Source organism: Triticum urartu, chromosome 6A (genome assembly GCF_056163025.1).
Source record: "Triticum urartu cultivar PI428250 chromosome 6A, HENAU_Tu73, whole genome shotgun sequence".
NCBI classification, from domain to species: Eukaryota; Viridiplantae; Streptophyta; class Magnoliopsida; order Poales; family Poaceae; genus Triticum; species Triticum urartu.
The window spans coordinates 496611001-496635070 of NC_141878.1; the positions used below are offsets into that span (position 1 = coordinate 496611001).

Genomic DNA, 24070 nt, shown 5'->3' on the forward strand with positions numbered 1-24070 from the left:
TTAATGTTTGAACTACTGTTTCCATCAAAATGTTTGATCTAGTCTCATCGGTTGTATGTTCAAACATGAAGTCTCAGATAAGTTTGGGAAAAAGTTCAAACAAAAGAAAAACCCATGAAAATTTAAATGGTAAAAGTTGAAGTCGCAAAACGCGATAAGTCCAAAACATCGTAGCAAAAAAATTGAATTAAAAAAACACAAAACATTTCCTTTTCAAAAAATATCATTCAGTTCAATGATAATGATATAATCCATGCAAGTTCGAGGACTATGAAAACCGTAAACCATTGAAAAGTTGCAAGGAAAAGCCATACAAAAAAGTGAAGTCTAGCATGCGAAAACACCCTCAGTACAAACCCATACGGGCATCAGTTCAAGTACTTTTTTCGGAACCATTCAAAATTACTCTATGAAAAAATACCTCCACTGTACAAACACACACAGAGATCGGTACGAGTGCCGCCGCGAGCGCCGCCGTTGTTGCCCGTGCCCCAAATGTTGTAGCTTAGACGACTTCAGAATGTTTATCGTGTGTGCTCTTCCGTCGTGTGCTAGTCCAAGAATTCCTTCTTCACATAAGTCCATGTATTACTACAATGGTAGTTCAAAAGAAAACCCTATAACACGCGCTATGCCCCGGCCCCATGCTCGGGACGCGAAAAAAGCTCAAACAAAAAGAAAATCCTATATGAAAATTCAAATGGTAAATGTTCATGTCGTAAAATGAGAGAAGTCCAAAACATCATTGCAAAAAAATATTTTCTTTTTGAAAAAATGTCATTCAGTTCAACTATATAAATCATGCAAGTTCGGGGACGATGATACCATAGATGGTTGGAAAGTTACGAGGAAAATCTTATGGAAAAAACAGAGTAAAGTCCAGTCTATGAAAACCGCTCAGTACAAACCCAAAAATTGGAGATTAGTTCGAGTCCTCTGTTTTCAGAAGAATTCAAAATTAATCTATGAAAAATAGGAGTACTATAGATGAAGAGAGAGGGAAAATCAGCTGCAACAAACAAGCACCCCGTCATGGATTACAAATATCCAACGCAGTGCCATTTCGTGATAACATGATCAGCCTGCTAGAAGAAACCTTCAAAGACAAAATGAATTGGTATCTAGAAAACTGATGTGCAATATGAAAGGAAGATGATTTATACAGTACTAAATAGTACACCCTCTTCACTCATCCATGTATTTACAAGCGTGTGGTCGAAAATTAGCACGAGATGGCACAATAGTTCCTATTTTTTCCTACCCTAATTAAAAGAATTTAAGCCTAACTATAGCTAAGCTGGTACTCCATTATTGATCCCAATCAAGAGAGACTGAAGATCGAGCAACAGTATCTCAAATGATCTCATCAAGAGTCAAAAGGAGAAATGAAAAGAAGATTAACTCATGATCAAACGGTTGTTCGTACGTCCATAGTACCCCATCCCGTATGCATCTTTGGTTTTGCTCAGAGTCAGAGACTCACAGCCAGAGCGCGCTGGCGTCCTTGAGTATGGCCACGAGCTCGCCGGAGATGTGCACGGCCATGAGCCGACCGAGCCCGCCGAGGATCCTCCCACCGACGAACACCGCTGGCCTCGCCTCCAGCATTCCCGGCCACCGCCGCGGCGAGCTCGGCCTCGTCAGTGACCTCGTGCATGGCGGGGTTCACCCCGAGCCCTTGCACCAGCCGCTTCACCACGTGGCTGAGGCAGCACCCGCGCCTCCCCACCACCAGCACCAGGCTCTCTGCCACCGCCCTCCTCACCGCCTCCCCGCCGTTGCCCCTCGCCGCCGCGTCGGCGAGCCGTGAGCCTGCTCTCCTGTGGCCGGCCGCACCCTCGGCCTCGGCCTGCTTGGACCGCTGCGGGCACGCCGGCAGCCGGCTGGCGCTGTAGGGGATCGCCTGGTACATCTCGATCGGCCGAGCGACGTACAACGTGATCGAGCTCTTCTCTTTTCTGCTCGGTTCGTCGTTGCTGTGACAAGTCCGTTGCCACCATGGACGCATGCTTCTCTGCTTCCCTCGCGTTCGCTCATGCTCCGGTCGCCGCCTGTGTGTGGACCTGTACCGCCACTCTACCGCGTGTGCACAAGGGCCGCAAGGCAAGAGGCGTCCAGCTCCTTCCGCTTCTCGCCCACGCCATGGCGTGCATGCTCCTGTAGAGAAAAATAGCTCAGAGTTCAATGTGATGAAAGTCATCACTACAACCGCCTGAAACCATCAGTTCAAGTAGGGTAACAGAAAAACTTTAGCTCTGGCACCTGCGTGAATCACTGCTTCCCTCTACGAAAGGACTATCTATTTACTTTTATGTTGTGTCATCACCTTCTGAAACAAGCGGTAGAACCTGAGAGCACTAATGTCATGACTTATGCATTGTGTGTAGCTAATGTTGGGTGCATCAGGACTGGATCTTTTCTACCATGAATTACAATGTTTAGTCGCTGCTTGAACTTTGGAGGTGCTCTGCATTTATGTTTTGCAGTCTCAGAAAGGGCTAGCGAGATATCACTATTGTCATATTATATCATGGTTGTTTTAACAACGTGTTGCTTTTTGAGATATCTTATTATTGCTCGCTAGCTGATTATGTCATTGATATGAGTTTAATATAATCTCTAAAATTTATTGTCGGCATGGTTAGTTATAATGTTGGCTGAAAACCTTGGTGTTGTTTAAGCTTATTTATGCAAACAAGAGTAAAAGAGTTCGTAAAAGTTTTTGTTTTTCACTTTCAGTTTATCAAATAAATTCTTGAGGAAAAGCAAAGGTTTAAGCTTGGGGAGTTGATACATCTCCAAAGTATCTACCTTTCCTCTTGTTTTGGACTCTAATTTGCATGATTTGAATGAAACTAACCCCGGACTGACGTTGTTTTCAGCAGAACTACCATAGTGTTGTTTTTGTGCAGAAATAAAAGTTCTCGGAATGGAACGAAACTTTGCGAGGAATTTTTATACAATAAACAAGAATTTCTGGAGCCAAGACCTATCGGAGACGAGCACCTGGGTGGGCACAACCCACCATGGTGCGCCCCCCTCTCCTGGCGCGCCCAGGTGGGTTGTCCCCACCTGGCGGCCCGGCAGACCCTCAAACCGACGCTATAAAATCCTATTTTTCCAGAAAAAATTAGGGAGAAAGAATTATCATGATCCACGAGACAGAGCCACCGTTGTCGGCGTTCTGGGAACGGGGGTCCCCAGACTTGCCTGCCTGCGGCCCACAGCGTGGCTTTGCTCGCGGTCATGTATGACCCACCTTCATCAACAAGGAATCAAGACCCTCGCGAGGGGCCAAGCCTCGCGAGGCGGACGACACAATACCTCCTCAGGAGCGGCCTCACCAGGCTAGCTCGTGAGGGGCGGAGAGTTCTAGGCCTGGCAAACCTCGCGAGATCCTCGTGACGTCAGCCATGACGATCGAGACCAGGCAAGCGCCAGCGCGCGCAGCGTCCTTATTTCCTCTTTGGTGCTAAGGGGACAAGCGCAGGCGCGGAGTACCGAGGCATCAAGCAAAGGTTTCCATATTGGTGCAAAGAGACCAAGACCGGAAGGACGGCAAGACGGAGGTCACCATGGAGTCCAAGACGGCGTCACCACCAGAGCCTTTTGCAGGCGAAGACCACTTTTGTCAGGATAGCTTGTACAAGTTGTCCCCTTTCAAATTGGCCATTGTTGGATCCCTTCCCACTCAATATTTGGGGAGAGGACCAGGGCCTCTATAAATAGGACTAGCCACCACCCTAGCGAGAGGAGAGAAGAGAAGAGAGGGCAAATCAGAGGAGAGATTGGAGCCACCACATCCTTGGCCACCAATAACAAGAACACCTCAACCTCAGGAGGCTGTTCTTCCCCTTGTACTGTTCATCATCAGCCCAAGAGGCAATCCACAACCACCACACTGGAGTAGGGTATTACACCACAATGTTGGCCCAAACCAGTAAAAATCTTGTGTCTCTGTGCTGCGAGTTTATCGAGTTAGGTCGTAAGATCTTAGCCAAGTTAGGAAGTGGATCGGCTGGGGTGAAATCTTCACGCACACCCTAGTGTTCGAACCTTAAGGGTTTTTCCGGAACCCGTGATCTGACATTTAGTGCGCTGGGTAGGGGTGTGCCGAAGCTTCCTTTATGTCGCTCCGTGTCACGTCGCTTCATCGTCTGAATGGCGGACGCACACCGCATCCGCGCCGAGCGTCGGGCTGCCCTGCCACCCATGTTGCTCAGACGACCCCGGTCGGCGGGCCACCCCGTCGCTCTCCGTCGCCTGCCGCTAACGCCGCCATCGGCCTGGCGGGGAACGAGCAGCAAGCATCCTCGCTGCACCCCTCGGTGCGACAGGATGGCCACACCGCCACTCCATCACTGACTCTCACTGGTTCATCATCTCACGCTCGTCGCGTTCCCGCGGACGCACGGGTCGTGCTCCTCATGGCACACGAGCTCATGCGCTACAGCCCGGTCGACGACCTCTACGACGATTGGCTTGACCGCATCGCCGAGCTCGTCCGCGCGTAGAGGGGGCTCCCCTGCGCCGTCCCACTCTCTGCCTCGCCCTCCGCCAGCCAAGGGCGACGCAGCTCACGAAGCACCTCCACCACCTCTGCACCAAGACGGCGCCCTAGCGCCAAGGCACGCGGCTCCATGGCGCGACCCACCGCACCTAGCGCCCGCGCGTGAAGAAAGAAGTTGTCAAGAAGTCCCTCGACCGCAAGCAAATGCTCCGCCACTCCTCGCACCACCACGCCAGGATCGTTTGCTGTGGCAAGGCCCCGCGCCGCTTGCCGTAGCGGCGCTAGGGCGCCAAGACCAAGCTCCACCTCCAAGGCGGGCCCTGGTGACCACGGCCGGTTCTCGCGCCTTCACTCCCGAGCTGCGTAGCATCGCCTGGCCGGGCAAGTTCAAGCCAGATCTGCCTCCTCGCTACGACGGCACCCCCGACCCCGCGGAGTTCCTGCAGCTCTACGAGCTGACCATCAAGGCGGCCAACGGCGACGAGAAAGTCATGGCGAACTGGTTTCCCATGGCTCTCAAGGCTGGCCCTCGCTCGTGGCTCCTGAACCTGCCTCTAGGCTCGATTTCCTCCTGGTACGAGATGCGCAACCGCTTCATCGCCAACTTCCAGGGCACATGTGACCGCCCCCCGGTCGCGGGTGACCTACGCCGCATCAAGCAACAACAAGGAGAGACCCTGCAGAAGTACATCCAGTGCTTCAACGGCGTGCATCAAAATCCCCAAGGTGACCGATGAGGCCATCATCTCAGCGTTCTCTGACGGCGTCCGCGACGTCAAGATGAAGGAGGAGCTCGCCATCCATGAGGAGTTGTGCACGACCTTGGAGCTGTTCAACATCGCGACCAAGTGTGCAAGCGCTAAGGAGGGGTGCCTCTCCCTCCTTGAGCTGCCTGCTGCGGACCCGGAGGAGAAAAAAGCCAAGGCCAAGGACGTGAAGCGCAAGGGAGCTGTCGTGCTCGCGGCAGAACCGGATACCAAGCGCGGCAGAGACCAGCCCGAGTCATCCAAAAGCACCCGACCGTTCTGCGGCTTCCAAAACCTGCATACCCACAATACCAGCGACTGTCAAGAGCTCAGAGCCATTCGAGAAGGATGCTTCGGTCGACGCCCCGAGCGCAGTGACCGGGGCTACAGCCGAGGAGGAGGACGTGGTGGCGGACTCTGGGACGACCTTGGCCCGCGCCAGGAGTGGCACGACCGGCCTCATGAGGACCGCTGGCAGGATCAGCCTTGTGAGGCTTGTCCTCAAGGCAACGCTGGCCTTCCTCCACTACCGCCACCACCCAGAAGGAATGATGACCACCATTAAGACGAGGGGGCTAGGGGCTTCCAGGAGCCACGCGCTATCGCCTGCATCTTGGGCGGAGCTCAAGCCCCAGCCTCGCAGTGTATCTTCAAATAGTTTGCTCGTGAAACAGTTCTCCCCAAGCTCGAGGCCACACGCCCGCTCAGATGGTCCAGGTGCCCCATCATGTTCGGTTTGGCAGACCAGCTCAAGTGCATGGCTACTGCAGGCGTCCTCCGAATGCTCTATTCACCAGTCATCAGCAACGTGCAAGTTACCAAGACCCTCATCAACGGCGGCGCGTGGCTCAATGTCCTGTCCGTCGACACGTTCGACAACCTCCAAGTGCCATATGACCAGCTTCAGTGTAATGCCCTCGATGCGGCTATATCTCCTACGTGTCGAAGCACGACTTAGAGGCATAACCGCATTGAAAGCAATGTCGCAAGTAAGGTAATATTCACAACATCCCATGTAATAGATAATAAGGGGAAAACGTACATAGTTGGCTTACACTCGCCACGTCACACAAAGTACATAACTAGCATTACATCAACCAATACAATCATGGTCCGACTACGGTATCAAAATAAAAGATCAACCCCAACAAGCGACATGGTCCTGATCGCCCCAACTGGGCACCACTACTGATCATCAGGGAAAGACACATAGTAACGGCGTGAGTATTCATCGAACTCCCACTTGAGCTCAAGCGCATCATCTGGAATGGAGTCATCGGGCCCTGCATCTGGTTTGGAAGTAATCTGTGAGCCACGGGGACTCAGCAATCTCGCACCCTCGTGATCAAGACTATTTAAGCTTATAGGAAAGGCAAGGTAATATGTGGAGCTGCAGCAAGCGACTAGCATGTAAGGTGGCCAACCTATTCGCAAAAGAGAGCGAGAAGAGAAAGCAAAGCATGAACGAAGAACTAGAGAACCAACTACGGCAAGCATTACTCCAACACCGTGTTCACTTCCCGGACTCCGCCGAGAAGAGACCATCACGGTAACACACGCAGTTGATTCATTTTAATTAAGTTAAGGTTCAAGTTATCTACAACCGGGCATTAACAAATTCTCATCTGCCCATAATCGCGGGCACGGCTTTCGAAAGTTCAAATCCCTGCAGGGGAGTCCCAACTTAGCCCATGACAAGTTCTCACGGTCAACGAAGGATATACCTTCTCCTGAGACATTCCGATCAGACTCGGCATCTCGGTTCTACAAGACACTTCGACAAGTTAAAACAAATCCAGCAACACCGCCCGAATGTGCAGACAAATCCCGATAGGAGCTGCACATATCTCGTTCTCAGGGCACACTCAGATTGTCCAAGGTACGGGTAGGCCAACCCAGACTTGCCCCTGGTGGCCACCGGCAGCTGACAGGTTGGACCAACACTCAGAGGAGCACTGGCCCGGGGGGGTTTAAATAAGATGACCCTCGGGCTCCGGAAAACCAAGGGAAAAGAGGCTAGGTGGCAAATGGTAAAACCAAGGTTGGGCATTGCTGGAGGATTTTTATTCAAGGCGAACTGTCAAGGGGTACCCATTATTATCCAACCGCGTAAGGAACGCAAAATCCGGGAACATAACACCGATATGACGGAAACTAGGGAGGCAAGAGTGGCACAAAACACTAGGAAAAAAGGCCGAGCCTTCCACCCTTTCCCAAGTATATAGGTGCGTTAAGATAACAAGATAATATAGTGATATCCCAACAAGAAAATAATGTTCCAAGAAGGAACAATCTCCAATCTTCACTTGCAACTAGCAACGCTATAAGAGGGGCTGAGCAAAGCGGTAACATAGCCAAACAACGGTTTGCTAGGACATGGTGGGTTAGAGCTTTGACATGGCAATTTGGGAGGCATGATAAGCAAGTGGTGGGCATCGTAGCATAGGCATAGCAAAAGAGCGAGCATCTAGCAAAGCAAAGATAGAAGTGATTTCGAGGGTATGATCATCTTGCCTGCAAAGTTGTCAGAGTTGACTGGATCCTCGAAAGCAAACTCAACGGGCTCCTCATTAGCAAACTCGTCTCCCGGCTCTACCCAAACAAGACAAACAAGCAAAAGGAACACAATCAACCACATGCAAATGCTCGAACAACATGATGCAAATATGGTATGCTATGCGGGATGCGATATGGGATGCGTATGCAAGATTTGACAAGGAATGAATGAACCTGGCCTCAACTTGGAAATCCAAGAGTGCCACTGGAAAGGTGAGGTGATTTCGGTTGAAATCGATATAAAGATCACCGGAATCGGATGCACGGTTTGGAAATGGCAAGCAAAACAAACATGGCACCGGTCTGCGATAAACAGCAAGTAGCCATCTAAATGCATCAAGATAATTATGCTACGGCACTCAAACATGACAACAAAATACATGGCAGGGATCCACTCATAAAGCTTGACAAAAGATGAACACTGAGCTACGGCCAATTCATCCATTAACATGTTCAAACAAGCATGGCAAAAGAGCAATTGGTGAATAGGTTTCAGACTTAGTGAAATTAACACCAGCCTGGAATTTCAGATCAGATAGCACACTTTGGAGCATGAAAACTAGATGCTACGGGAACTTAACATGGCAAATCAAGGCATGGCATGAAGATACTCAAAGAGCTTAACAAAAGTCCGTTAGTGACCTTGAGCCAAAAGGGATGAGAAAATACAATTGCAAGCTTGTGAACATGGCAAAAACATAATCAGATCTCAGACTTGGTGAAAAACTGGAGCATGCAAATATCTTAATGAGTAGGCATGTTCACGAGCTCGATGCACTCACTACAGAGCAAGGCATGACAATATAAGCATACACCAATCAAGAATACATATTACATAAGCTAGACATGGCAAGAACAACAACATAGCATGTATGGGTCAACAACAACATCCTCGGCAAAATCGCTAACAAGTAGACAATCTGCCCAGATTCATGAAATAGCAAAAGTAGAGCTCGATTGACTCAAGCTAGGGTGCTCCATAATTGAAAGCAAAGACATGGATGGATAGATCACCACAAGATTAACAAATCATCCTTACTGATCATCCTCAAAAGAGGCACGGATCACTAGGAAACAAAATGAACATATGGCATATTGATACGAACAGATCAAGGACGTAGTGGAATTACTAAGACCCTGAAATCAGCATTAACGAATGCACCACTTTTGAAAGCTTGTGCTAGTCACCACATATAACACAAAAATACATGGATAGCACCTCTGGAAAGATGGCATGGCATATAACAAAACACATGTAGAGCTCAGGAGCATATCATGCACACACTAAACATGGAAAAATGACAAATAGCTACTTGGTGCAGCAGATCTGACAATTAACTCAAATAGCTCTCTTCCAACAGCATTTTGGGAATCAAGATGAGCTAAAATGAAACTGATGCAATGAGATGAAATTATGTGCTCCCTGAGGCGAACATTTTGATATGCTACACGCCCAAAACGGATCTACGGATGCAAAGTTATAGCATGAGGAACATTGCAAAATAGTTAGGGTTTCTGAGAAAAAGTCAACCCCTCGATCTAGATCTGGCCGACACAGTAGCACGCGCGGACTTCGAGGTTCAACGTCGCCGGAGTCGAGGTCGTCGGAGGAAGGAGGCCGGCCGGACTTGCCGGGGAGAGGAGGGGCTCGCCGGGGCGTCGGGCGGCGAGGTAGAACGGCGGCGAGGGCGGCGGTGCTCGGGAAAGCCGGAGTGGGGCGGCGCCGACCGGTGAGGAGGAGGCGGCCGCAGTCGTCAACGCCGGTGAGGGACGCGGCGGCTGGTGCGGTGGCCTGCGGCGGAGGAGAGAGGCGCGGGGCGGCGCGGCTCTCCCAGGCTGCGGGGCGCGGTCGATGGGCCTCGGGGGCCCGGGGCGGGCTCCGCGGGCCGGCGGGATTCGTGGCGAAGTGGGACGCGCGGGCGATGACGTGGCGCGTCAGGAGTGGTCGGCGGCGGGGGCGGACATGTCCGGCCGAAGAGGTTTCGTCCGGCGGCGGCGGGGTAGGTGGATCTAGGGTTTCGGGGGAGAAGAACCCGTGGATTTCGTAGGGGATGATATTTATAGGCATAGAAGGAGCTAGGAGTGTCCAAATGAGGTGCGGTTTTCGGCCATGCGATCGTGATCGAACGCTCTAGATGATGGAGAGAGTTTTGGTGGGTTTTGGGCCAAATTGGAAAGGTGTTGGGCTGCAACACACACGAGGTCTTTTCGGTCCCTCGGTTAACCGTTGGAGTATCAAACGAAGTCCAAATGGTATGAAACTTGACAGGCGGTCTACTGGTAGTAAACCAAGGCCGCTTGGCAAGTCTTGTCCCAATCCGGAAATGTTTAACCCCCACACACGGAAGGAAGGTAGAAAGGACCACCGGAGGAGATAGGAGCGCCGGAATGCAAAACGGACAACGGGGAAAATGCTCGGATGCATGAGACGAACACGTATGCAAACGCAATGCACATGATGACATGATATGGGATGCATGACAACGGCAACAACACACGGAGACAAAAACCCAAACCCGAGGAAATAAAATAACTTAGCGCCGAAAACGGCAAGAGTTGGAGTACATATTAGGTAAATTACATCCGGGGTGTTACAACACTCCACCACTACGAAAGGATCTCGTCCCGAGATCTAGGACTGGAAGAACGCCGGGTACTCAGAACGGAGGTGATCCTCGCATTCCCAGGTGGCTTCACGGTCGGAATGGTGTGACCACTTGACTTTGAGGAATTTGATTGACTTATTGCGAGTCTTGCGTTCAGTCTCTTCAAGAATAGCCACGGGGTGCTCACGATAAGAGAGATCTTCTTGGAGATCAATGTCTTCGAAGTTGACGGTGCGATCAGGAGTCTTGAAGCACTTGCGGAGCTGAGAGACATGGAACACGTCGTGCACATTTGCAAAGTTTGAAGGAAGCTCGAGTTGATAGGCGAGATCGCCTCTCTTGGTGACGATCTTGAAAGGACCCATGTATCTAGGGGCAAGCTTCCCTTTGATACCGAATTGACGAGTACCTTTCATTGGAGAGACGTGGAGGTAAACATGGTCTCCGATCTCGAAAGTCAAATCACGATGCTTACTATCATAGTAGCTCTTCTGGCGCGATTGCGCTGCTTTGAGGTTATCTCGAATGACTTTGCACATTTCCTCTGCCTCTGTGGTTAAGTCATTTCTGAGAAGTTGACGCTCACCGGTTTCAGACCAGTTGAGTGGAGTACGGCACTTCCTGCCATACAGAATTTCGAATGGGGCCTTGCCCGAACTTGCTTGAAAACTGTTGTTGTAGGAGAATTCGGCGTATGGAAGACAATCTTCCCACTTCATGCCGAAAGAGATCACACAAGCCCTGAGCATATCTTCAAGAATCTGATTGACACGCTTGACTTGACTGCTAGTTTGAGGATGGAAAGCTGTGCTAAAGCGGATGTTGGTGCCCATGGCCTTCTGAAAAGACTCCCAAAACTTGGAGGTAAAGATGCTGCCACGGTCTGAAGAGATCACCTGTGGAATGCCGTGCAGCGAGACAATCCGAGAGGTATAGAGCTCCGCCAATTGAGCTGCAGTGATAGACTCTTTGATAGGCAGAAAATGAGCCACTTTAGTGAGTTTGTCGATGACAACGAATATAGCATCATTGCCTCGCTTGGACTTTGGAAACCCAGTCACGAAGTCCATCTCAATGTGGTCAAACTTCCATTCTGGAATGGCAAGAGGTTGGAGGAGACCAGCTGGACTTTGGTGTTCTGCCTTCACTCTTCTGCAGACATCACATTCATTCACGAACTGAGCAATCTCGTGCTTCATTCGAGTCCACCAATAAGCCCGCTTGAGGTCCTGATACATCTTCGTACTCCCAGTGTGGATGGAGAGGAGTGAATTGTGAGCCTCGTTCATGATAACTTTACGAAGATCACATTTGGGCACAACAATACGATCCTCGAAGAAGAGAGTATCTTTGTCATCAAGGTGGTAGCACTTGTACTTGGGTTGACTCTTGGCAATCCCAATCTTCACCTTCTTCACCATCGCATCAAGAAGTTGAGCCTCGCGAATCTGGTCTTCCAAAGTAGGAGAGACTTCAAGGTTGGCGAGGAAACCTTGAGGAACAACTTGCAAATTGAGTTTACGGAAAGCTTCACAAAGCTCGGGTTGTTAAGGCTTGATTATCAGACTGTTGCAGTAAGCCTTCCTGCTCAATGCGTCAGCAATCACATTGGCCTTGCCTGGAGTATACTCGATACTCGGGTTATACTCTAGAATCATTTCGACCCAACGAGTCTGCCTGAGGTTGAGATTAGGCTGAGTGAAGATGTACTTGAGACTCTTGTGGTCAGTGAAGATGTCCACTTTTCTTCCTAATAAGAGATGTCTCCAAGTCAAAAGAGCATGCACAACTGCCGCCAATTCAAGGTCATGAGTGGGGTAGTTCTTCTCGTTGGGCTTCAACTGGCGAGAGGTATAAGCCACAACTTTCTTCTCTTGCATCAACACTGCACCAAGACCTTGAATAGAGGCATCGCAGAAGACCTCAAACGGTTTGGATTCATCGGGAGGAGTCAGAACTGGAGCAGTGACCAATTTCTCTTTCAAAGTGTTGAAAGCGATGTCACATTCCGGAGACCAAACGTACTTGATGTGCTTCTGGAGAAGGTTTGAAAGAGGCTTCGCGATCTTTGAAAAGTTCTCAACGAACCTTCGACAGTAGCTTGCGAGACCGAGGAAGCTACGGAGTTGCTTCACGTTCTGAGGTGGTTCCCAATTCACAATTGCAGACACGTTCTCAGGATTCACCGCAATGCCCTTGGCAGATATGATATGCCCAAGATATAGAACCTCATCGAGCCAAAACTCGCACTTTGAGAACTTGGCATAGAACTGATGTTCCCTGAGCTTATCGAGCACCAAACGCAAGTGCTTGGCATGATCTTCCTTGTTCTTCAAAAAGACCAGAATGTCGTCGAGATAGACCAAAACGAAGTATTTGTGTAGGCGTTGAAGATGAAGTTCATCATGCGAGAGAAAGTCGGAGGAGCGTTGATGAGGCCAAAAGACATGACAGTGTATTCATATGAACCATAGCTTGTTCTGAAAGCCGTCTTGGGAATATCTTGCTCACGGATTCGAATCTGGTGATAACCCATACGGAGATGAAGCTTGGAGAATACTTGGGCACCTTTGAGTTGTTCGAACAGCTCGTTGATGTTGGGAAGTGGGTATTTGGTCTTGATAGTCTTCTTGTTCAATGGACGGTAGTCAACACAAAGTCGGTCCGTTCCATCCTTCTTCTTCAGAAAAAGAACTCCACAACCCCACGGAGAAGAACTAGGTCGGATGAGACCCATTCTCTCTTGAATATCGAGTTGCTTCTTCAGCTCCTTCAACTCTTCAGGTCCGAGCTTGTAAGGACGCTTGCACACCGGTTCCGTGCCAGGCTCAAGATCGATGACGAATTCAACTGGCCGGTGCGGAGGCATTCCTGGAAGCTCTTCTGGAAAGACGTCTTGATATTCGCAAACGACTAGAATTTGAGAGATGGTATCCAGTTCACCCTTCTCATTGAGAGAAAACAGACGGATGGTATCATCACGAGCATCAAAGACAATTACATCCTTAGATGAATGAGTCAATTGAATCTGCCTGGCAGCACAATCAAGCTGAGCCTTGTGCTTAGAAAGCCAGTCCATTCCAAGAATAAGATCAATATCCGAGTCACCAAGAACCGTAGGGGAAGACAGAAATTTGTAGTCACCCAAAGTGATAGTAACATCTGGAACAATGGAGTTAGCATGCATGCGTCTACCGGGAGAGACAACTGCTATCGGTTTAGGCAAAACTTGCAAAGCCAACTCATGCTTAGATGCAAACGGTCTTGAGATGAAACAATGCGATGCACCAGTGTCAAAAAGAACTTTAGCTGGAATATCGTTAACAGGAAGGTTACCCATGATGACATTTGACGAGTCCTCTGCCTGAGCTGCGTTCATCAAATTGACCTTGGCGTGCTCGGGCTTATGCTTGACCACAGCTGTACTTGCCGATCTCACAGGAGGAGGAGGGAGACGCCTCTGATTGAAGCATTTGTTGGCATAGTGACCCTTCTGTTGGCACTTGTTGCATGTGACCTCTGAAAGCGGACGGTGATACGGAGCACTCGATCTTAGAGCATGAGGCGAAGTCTTGTTCTGAAAGCTAGGGTTGGGTGGGTGGGAAGATGCACTGCCACCTTTGCTCTTCTGTTGATATGGCTGGCGGAACGGAGGAGGAGGAAGCCAATACTTCTGCTGCTTAGCCACTTGAGTCGAGGAAGAAGGAGTAGCATCTCCGACTCGCTTCTTGGAAGCATCACACTTCAGTTGAGCAGCCTCTTGCTTCAATGCCATGTTGTAGAACTCATCGTACCTCAAGGGCTCAAAGAGAACAAGAGCTAGCTGGATTTCTTCTCTGAGACCACCCCTAAACTGGTATATCATGCTCTTCTCGTCAGGGACGTCCTGCTTAGCAAAGCAGGCAAGCTTCTGAAACAACTTGTTGTAGTCAAAGACAGACATAGAGCCTTGCTTCAGGTTGCGGAATTCCTCACGCTTGCTTTCAACCACGCTCTGAGGAATATGATGAGCTTTAAAGTCTTGACAAAACTCATCCCAGGTAATTACACGGCCTCCTCTGGAATCTTTGTACTGCTGGAACCATTCTGTAGCTTGGTCTTTGAGTTGGAAGGAAGCGCACTTGATAAACTCCTCAGGCCTGACGTTACTGCACTCGAAATGCTTGCACAACTCCACGAGCCAATCGTCAGCATCAGTTGCCTCAACACAATTGCTGAAGGTCTTTGGCTGGTTAGCAAGGAACTGGTTGAGTGTAGCAAAGTGATTCTGGTTGTTGCCTTGGTTGCCTTGGTTCGCTTGATTGCGCTCTTGAAGAATTGGCATGATCAACTGCGTGTTTGCATTGGTAGCAGCCATCACAGCTTGCCATGCCTCCGGACGAGGAGGTGGTGGTGGCGGATCAGGATTCGGAGTCGTGCGCGTTGGAGGAGCCATCCTGAAGAGGTTGACATCCATTAGCACACTGATAGACAAAAATTGCAGCTGAATCAAGCGGGTTGAAATTGCAACATATAGTCTTCACATCCGAACAAAATGAACGAATGCATTCCAATAGAAATGGTCACATATCCATAAATTGAGAAGCCACTTAGAATTTAGGTAGAGGAATAAATCAACAAGGTACGGATCAAGAACAAATACTCGGTAAGGATCACCCGATCTCAAACCAAATATCCGTGGAAGAAGAACTAGAGCTACAAGAATTCCCACCTATGAACTAGAGCATAATATCTCACCCAAATCTAGCAAATCCTACATCCAGCTGTATCCATCCTTCAATACATAACCGACAAAAAACTTCGGAAATCGTCTACCTCAACCTTCGAAAAGCATCCGTTATACAAGTTATGGCAATACTCCCGAACTCCCGCCCAAGTACTGGGTGGCGTCGAGGTTATCTCACCAACAACTGCATAAAAGAGATTTTCGATGTCGGCGAACTAAACTTAGGTATTCCAGAACTGCAACAATAAAATTGTGACGACAACACCTCGGAGCTCAACTCCCCGGGACACTGCCACAACCCCTAAATGACAGGAGGCACCAAGAACAATGTTCTCGTCACAAATCCATCAGAACGATTCCAAAATACCCGCGTGATCCTAAATTTTTTTTAGTGAAATTTGAGAAGAGAAGAGTCAAAACTCTACGTCAGGATGCCTTACCAGAGCGATGAAGGGACTGGGGAGTAAAAAGAATTCCTAAACTCTCTGATATATAATTCCTAAAAGACTCAAAACATTTTTCTAGACTCAACTCGTTAGCTAATTCGATCAAGCAGTGGGGGCTCCTAAGGTCGGGGAAGGCTCTGATTACCAACTTGTAATGCCCTCGATGTGGCTATATCTTCTACGTGTCGAAGCACGACTTAGAGGCATAACCGCATTGAAAGCAATGTCGCAAGTAAGGTAATCTTCACAACATCCTATGTAATAGATAATAAGGGGAAAAGGTACATAGTTGGCTTACACTCGCCACATCACACAAAGTACATAAATAGCATTGCATCAACCAATACAATCATGGTCCGACTACGGTACCAAAATAAAAGATCAACCCCAACAAGCGACATGGTCCCGATCGCCCCAACTGGGCACCACTATTGATCATCAGGGAAAGACACATAGTAATGGCGTGAGTCTTCGTCGTACTCCCACTTGAGCTCAAGCGCATCATCTGGAACGGAGTCATTGGGCCCTGCATCTGGTTTGGAAGTAATCTGTGAGCCACGGGGACTCAGCAATCTCGCACCCTCGCGATCAAGACAATTTAAGCTTATAGGAAAGGCAAGGTAATATGTGGAGCTGCAGCAAGCGACTAGCATGTATAGTGGCCAACCTGTTCGCAAAAGAGAGCGAGAAGAGAAAGCAAAGCACGAACAAAGAACTAGAGAACCAACTACGGCAAGCATTACTCCAACACCGTGTTCACTTCCCGGACTCCGCCGAGAAGAGACCATCATGGTAACACACGCAGTTGATTCATTTTAATTAAGTTAAGGTTCAAGTTATCTACAACCGGACATTAACAAATCCCATCAGCCCATAATCGCGGGCACGGCTTTCGAAAGTTCAAATCCCTGCAGGGGAGTCCCAACTTAGCCCATGACAAGCTCTGACGGTCAACGAAGGATATACCTTCTCCCGAGACATTCCGATCAGACTCGGCATCCCGGTTCTACAAGACACTTCGACAAGTTAAAACAAATCCAGCAACGCCGCCCGAATGTGCCGACAAATCCCGATAGGAGCTGCACATTTCTCGTTCTCAGGGCACACTCAGATTGTCCAAGGTACGGGTAGGCCAGCCCAGAGTTGCCCCTGGTGGCCACCGGCAGCTGACAGGTTGGACCAACACTCGGAGGAGCACTAGCCCGGGGGGGTTTAAATAAGATGACCCTCAGGCTCCGGAAACCCAAGGGAAAAGAGGCTAGGTGGCAAATGGTAAAACCAAGGTTGGGCATTGCTGGAGGAGTTTTATTCAAGGCAAACTGTCAAGGGGTTCCCATTATTACCCAACTGCGTAAGGAACGCAAAATCCGGGAACATAACACCGATATGATGGAAACTAGGGCGGCAAGAGTGGAACAAAACACTAGGAAAAAAGGCCGAGCCTTCCACCCTTTACCAAGTATATAGGTGCATTAAGATAACAAGATAATATAGTGATATCCCAACAAGAAAATAATGTTCCAACAAGGAACGATCTCCAATCTTCACCTGCAACTAGCAACAATATAAGAGGGGCTGAGCAAAGCGGTAACATAGCCAAACAACGGTTTGCTAGGACATGGTGGGTTAGAGGTTTGACATGGCAATTTTGGAGGCATGATAAGCAAGTGGTAGGCATCGTAGCATAGGCATAGCAAAAGAGCGAGCATCTAGCAAAGCAAAGATAGAAGTGATTTCGAGGGTATGATCATCTTGCCTACAAAGTTGTCAGAGTTGACTGGATCCTCGAAAGCGAACTCAATGGGCTCCTCGTTAGCGAACTCATCTCCCGGCTCTACCCAAACAAGATAAACAAGCAAAAGGAACACAATCAACCATGTGCAAATGCTCGAACAACATGATGCAAACATGGTATGCTATGCGGGATGCGATATGGGATGTGCATGCAAGATTTGACAAGGAATGAATGAACCTGGCCTCAACTTGGAAATCCAAGAGTGCCACTAGAAAGGTGAGGTGATTTCAGTTGAAATCGATATAAAGATCACGGGAATCGGATGCACGGTTTGGAAATGGAAAGCAAAACAAACATGGCACCGGTCTGCGATAAACAGCAAGTAGAGATCTAAATGTATCAAGATAATTATGCTATAGCACTCAAACATGGCAACAAAATACATGGCAGCGATCCACTCATAAAGCTTGACAAAAGATGAACACTGAGCTACGGCCAATTCATCCATTGATAGGTTCAAACAAGCATGGCAAAAGAGCAATTGGTGAACAGGTTTCAGACAGTGAAATTAACACCAGCCTGGAATTTTAGATCAGATAGCACACTTTGGAGCATGAAAACTAGATACTACGGGAACTTAACATGGCAAAGCAATGCATGGCATGAAGATACTCAAAGAGCTTAACAAAAGTCCCTTAGTGACCTTGAGCCAAAAGGGATCAGAAAATACAATTGCAAGCATGTGAACATGGCAAAAACATAATCAGATCTCAGACTTAGTGAAAAACTGGAGCATGCAAATATCTTAACGAGTAGGCATGTTCACGAGCTCGATGCACTCACTACAGAGCAAGTCATGACAATCTAAGCATACACCAATCAGGAATACATATTACATAAGCTAGACATGGCAAGAACAACAACATAGCATGCATGGGTTAGCAACAACATCCTCAGCAAAATCGCTAACAAGTAGACAATCTGCCCAGATTCACGAAATAGCAAAAGTAGAGCTCGATTGACTCAAGCTAGGGTTCTCCATAATTGCAAACAAAGACATGGATGGATAGAGAACCACAAGATTAACAAATCACCCTTACTGATCATCCTCAAAAGAGGCACGAATCACTAGGAAACAACATGAACATATGGCATATTGATAAGAACAGATCAAGGACTTAGTGGAATTGCTAAGTCCCTGAAATCAGCATTAACGAATGCACCACTTTGCAAGCTTGTGCTAGTCACCACACATAACACAAAAATACATGGATAGCACCTCTGGAAAGATGGCATGGCATATAACAAAACACATGTAGAGCTCAGGAGCATATCATGCATACACTAAACATGGCAAAATGACAAATAGCTATTTGGTGCAGCAGATCTGACAATTAACTCAAATAGCTCTCTTCCAACAGCATTTCGGGCATCAAGATGAGCTCAAATGAAAATGATGCAATGAGATGAAATTATGTGCTCTCTGAGACGAACATTTTGATATGCTACACGCCCAAAACGGATCTACGGATGCAAAGTTATAGCATGAGGAACATTGCAAAATAGTTAGGGTTTCTGAGAAAAAGTCAACCCCTCGATCTAGATCTGGCCGACACTGTAGCACGCGCGGACTTCAAGGTTCAACGTCGCCGGAGTCGAGGTCGTCGGAGGAAGGAGGCCGGTCGGACTTGCCGGGGAGAGGAGGGGCTCGCCGGGGTGTCGGGCGGCGAGGTAGAACGGAGGCGAGGGCGGCGGTGCTTGGGAAAGCCGGAGTGGGGCGGCACCGACCGGTGAGGAGGAGGCGGCCGCAGTCGTCGACGCCGATGAGGGACACGGCGGCCGGCGCGGTGGCCTGCGGCGGAGGAGAGAGGCGCGGGGCGGCGCGGCTCTCCCAGGCGGCGGGGCGCGGTCGATGGGCCTCGGGGGCCTGGGGCGGGCTTCGCGGGCCGGCGGGATTCGCGGCGAAGTGGGGCGCGCGGGCGATGACGTGGCACGTCAGAAGTGGTCGGCGGCGGGGGCGGACATGTCCGGCCCATGAGGTTTCGTCCGGCGGCGGCGGGATAGGTGGATCTAGGGTTTCAGGGGAGAAGAACCCGTGGATTTCGGAGGGGGTGATATTTATAGGCATAGAGGGAGCTAGGAGTGTCCAAATGAGGTGCGGTTTTTGGCCACGCGATCATGATTGAACGCTCTAGATGATGGAGAGAGTTTTGGTGGGTTTTGGGCCGAATTGGAAAGGTGTTGGGCTGCAACACACACGAGGTCTTTTCGGTCCCTCGGTTAACCGTTGGAGTATCAAACGAAGTACAAATGGTACGAAACTTGACAGGCGGTCTACCGGTAGTAAACCAAGGCCGCTTGGCAAGTCTCGGCCCAATATGGAAATGTTTAACCCCCACACACGGAAGGAAGGTAGAAAGGACCACCGGAGGAGATAGGAGCGCCGGAATGCAAAACGGACAACAGGGAAAATGCCCGGATGCATGAGACGAACACGTATGCAAATGCAATGCACATGATGACATGATATGGGATGCATGACAATGGCAACAACACACGGAGACAAAAACCCGAACCCGAGGAAATAAAATAACTTAGCATCGGAAATGGCAAGAGTTGGAGTACAAATTAGGTAAATTACTTCCGGGGTGTTACATTCAGCCTACTAAGCCTTTCTCGGGAGTGACCGGCGGCTCTACTACCCTGATCGGGCAGGTCTGCCTCCCCGTTACCTTCGGAGAATGCAACGACTACCGCACCGAACTCATCGACTTCGACGTCGTCTACATCCACCTACCATACAATGCCATCCTCGGGTATCCATCCCTGGCCAAGTTCATGGCGGTGACTCATCATGGCTACAATGTCCTCAAGATGCCGGGAAGTGGGGAATCATCACAGTCCCATGCGAAGAAAGAGATGTGGTGTGCTCCCTCGAGCGTGCCTTCCAAGCTGCAACAATCGACAACCCCGATAGTCAAGGCGAGCGCCCTCCTGAGGCCACCCCCAAGAAGAAGAAGAAGCTGCGCCAAGCAGGGCCTCAGGCAAGCGGCGCCTCCTCAGGATCGGCATCCGCGCTTGGGGCGCCTCCCTCAGCGCCCCTCTTGGGCAGGGCTCGGTGGCTCTCTTCTGGAGGGCCTCAGACTCTTCCAGCATCACAAGCGAGGCGCTTGGGCACCACTTGGAGGCGTGCTTCGCGGCACGTTTCCCTCAGGAGAACGCAGGGCAAGGAGTGCCCACCATTCAGGAGTTCATCACCAAAACCACTGATAAGTACATTTCCTATTCATATTTTGGCACACAAACACACCATTTATTGTGATCTGACGATCCATTCTTGTTGTGAACTCTGATATATTTGAATGAAAATCATACAAAAGATCATTTACTCGTCATTTGATTATTTTGCAGAAAAGTGCGCAAAGGCACTATAAACTTCAAGATTCGGACAAGTTGGCTATTGAGAAGAGAGAAGGGCAGGAAAGAAGTGAAGAAAGGGACTTGAGCGAGAAGAATTGAAGTAATCAAGGGGCCAAGCTATAGATGGCAGGACCAACTTGGGAAGAAAGAAGAGAAGTAGCAGGGCCAAGTCGTAAAGTGGCAGATCACAGGAGGGGATCAAAATCCCTAGCGCAGCCTAAATTCCCCTCGGGCCTGGCATCTCATCTCTCTCCCTCACCCTTCCTTCTCCACCTCTGGCCGCCGCCATGGCTAGGCCGGCGTGGTGGTGCGCCTCTGCACCATCAGCACACCCACCACAAACATCCACCACTCACCACCAACTTCATCCACCAGCGCCACCATCTCAAGCCACCGCCGCACCTCGCGCGCCCAACCAGACATGGGCGAGCACGGGCGTCTGATACTCCGTGTGACGTCTCCCTCTCTGTCGATCCTCTCTTCCTGATGCCCCTGCAGCTCCTTCTCTTTGCGCCTCCTTTGCTGATTCTCTGCTCTGAACCTCAAGTTGCTGCTGCCTCTTCTTCTTCTCTAAACCCAAACTCTGTTGTTCGCTGCTCCACTTTCTTTGCTGCCACTTCTTCTTCTCACTCCACCTGCTGCTTCTCTCCTCATGTCCCTACTGCTTTTCTCCTCACGCCCCTGCTGCTGCTCCATTCCCAATCTTGCTGCTGTTCTCTCTCTCTCTCACACACAAATTTCTGTAATCTTCAGAAGTGTTATAACTAATACTATGTAATGTTTAGTCTTGATAAGTGTAGTATCCTGCTACTTGGCTCAGTTTCGAATTTATAATATAAATGCTTAATTAGTATGTCCTGAGTAGTTGATACCTTGTCACTTAGAGAAGTACTTGATCTGTTATACTTTGTTTAGTGAAATACTAATCTTCATATGTGTGTGGTGTCCTGTGAGATATACATATGTGTGTGTTTGTGATGAGATACATATATTATGTCCTACAACCTTGTTTCTTCCCTCTGTCATACTTGCTGTTATTATACGTATTCTTGTCTTGTTGATTTCCTTTTGTTGTTTAAGTAGTAAAACCTGTGCTAGTATTGTAGTTTCTCAAGTAATGAAAATACCAAAAACATAGTGAGTAAAATCTGAATTTCCCTTTGCTGTTTGTCAGTTTCTTTGTCAATGATCTTTTGGAACAACCTTGTTAGTTTAGGTTTTATTTTCAGTTTTCATCACCCAATTCTATGTCACCTAGCTTTAGCCGAGCGTTGTTGCCGTCGCCTAGTCCCCGTGGAGAACACGACATCTGTAGTTTTGGGCGTAAAAACCCCACTATACTTTCAATTGATCATTTTGGCGCCGTTGCCGGGGACTAGCGTTGAGCGATTATGTTGGCTATAGACTAGGTTTATTTTAGTTCCGTGTTTAATTCGTCGTGTGTTTCATTTTCCGTGTTTCTTTTATTTTTTTTATTTTCCTTGCTGTTGCTTTGGCTTATTAGGATACTAACCTTCTAACTAGTGTTTACTATTTATGAGTGTGCATAGGAAATCTGAACTATTTACAGATTGATTGACAACTACACTTGGTTGAGAGATGTCGATGCTTCGTGATCTTTGGATGCCAAGTAGCCAGTGCTATCTTGCAGGACCAATTTGGCCATCTATCAAGGCAGAGAATTTTGAGCTAAAGCCTGGTCTTATTGCTTTGGTTCAACAACAACAGTTTGGAGGACTGTCTACTGAGGATCCCTATGAGCACTTACACCGAGTCATGGAGTATTCAGATACAGTCAAGTACCATGGAGTTCCTCAAGATGCAATCATGTGCAGGTTGTTCACATTCTCTCTTCGCGATAATGCTCGTGCTTGGTATCGATCCTTGCCATCAAGGTCATACAGTTGGAATGAGATATCACGAGCATTCTTGGATAAATATTTCCCACTACAGAAACAGTCGGCAATTCGAGATGAGATCTTCAATTTCGTTCAGCGTGAAGGCGAGAGCTTGTATGATGCTTGGGAGAGATACAAAGGCTTATTCAAGAGATGTCCTAATCATGGGCTCGAGAGATGGTTAGAGTTGCAGATATTCTACAGAGGATTGACTTCGGACACTCGAGCTTACGTGGATATGGCAGCGGGTGGAGCTATTGCAAACAAGACACTCGATGATGCTTTTCTGCTGATTGAGAGCATAGCTTTCCACCAACTTCAGTGGTACAATGAGAAGCCACCCTCTGATTCATTGGTTTGCTTGCGACAAATCACTACACCTCAACCACCAATTGTTACACAAAATCCTGAACCTCTATCTCAGTGTGACAAGATTGAGCTTGCATGCATTATCTTTGACGATGATGATACCATTCTAGTTGACACGCACGCTACAGATCATATGGATACTAGTGTTGGAGATTCAGTTTTGCATTGTGATGATTCTTCCATGGATGAGCCAGAGCTGTAGTTAGTTGCTTTTGATATTGAGGAGACACCTTTAGATGATATTGATTATGTTCTGCTAGAGCCACATATGGAGAAGTTCTCCTTCGATGATGTTAGCTGCATGGATTCCTCAACACTTGAGCCTGAGATGGAGAGCTTCATGGTTGATTATGGTGAGGTGGATTCAGACGTCAAGGAGCCAAGCTCTACTATTTCACTTGTTGACACGAGTCCGGTTGAAATTTCTACTACCACACCTCACTTGGTATCTTCAATTGAGGTAGTCCTGAAGCTTCTTCCTAACTATCTCAGGTATGATCTCAGCTTTCTGGACAAGACATGTCATATCACTGATATTGCCTATGCGCCATGTGACTTGTTGTTGATACATGTTCCTGAATTGATCAGTAGATATACTTATATGATAGGGTACTCTATTGATGACTTAGAGGGCATTATCTCTGTCACTTCTTGGTTGTTGAGTGTTCTTTCAGGTTGATGCTCGTGTACCATTTACTGCGAGTTAACCGAGTTCGAGATGACATTCCCTGGGATCCTGGTGGATTCACGGCATGGTGATGAGGAGAAGCAATGGGCACACATGAAGAAGAGTGAAGCTGGAGCAGGCATGGGGATAGAGAAGCAAAAATAGAAGAGCTGCAGTTTAGAGAGCTTTGAGTGAGTGCTACTTCCTATATAAGCCCGGTGAGCTGTTTCATGACCCTTTTTGAAATCATCATCCATTGATGCTTACTGAATTAAATTGCTATTATGGTTTCTTGTGCCATTTCTTAAATGTTGTCCCACTAAATTTCACCTTTGACATATGGTGCTTGGTGAGAATGTGCGAACTGATTGTTGAATGCCTTGTAAACTAG

General features: G+C 48.5%; 1 non-coding gene and 2 pseudogenes across 1 annotated transcript; 1 reads left to right on the plus strand and 2 right to left on the minus strand.

Annotated features, from left to right (window-relative positions):
* Positions 1 to 1479: 1479 nt before the first annotated feature.
* Positions 1480 to 1912, minus strand: LOC125512436 (monothiol glutaredoxin-S9-like; annotated as a pseudogene).
* Positions 1913 to 22344: 20432 nt separating this feature from the next.
* Positions 22345 to 23771, plus strand: LOC147965875 (uncharacterized; annotated as a pseudogene).
* On the minus strand, positions 22711 to 22814 carry LOC125517704 (small nucleolar RNA R71). Its single transcript, XR_007287747.1, has one exon. It is a non-coding gene; the product is annotated as a small nucleolar RNA R71 (small nucleolar RNA).
* Positions 23772 to 24070: the final 299 nt, after the last annotated feature.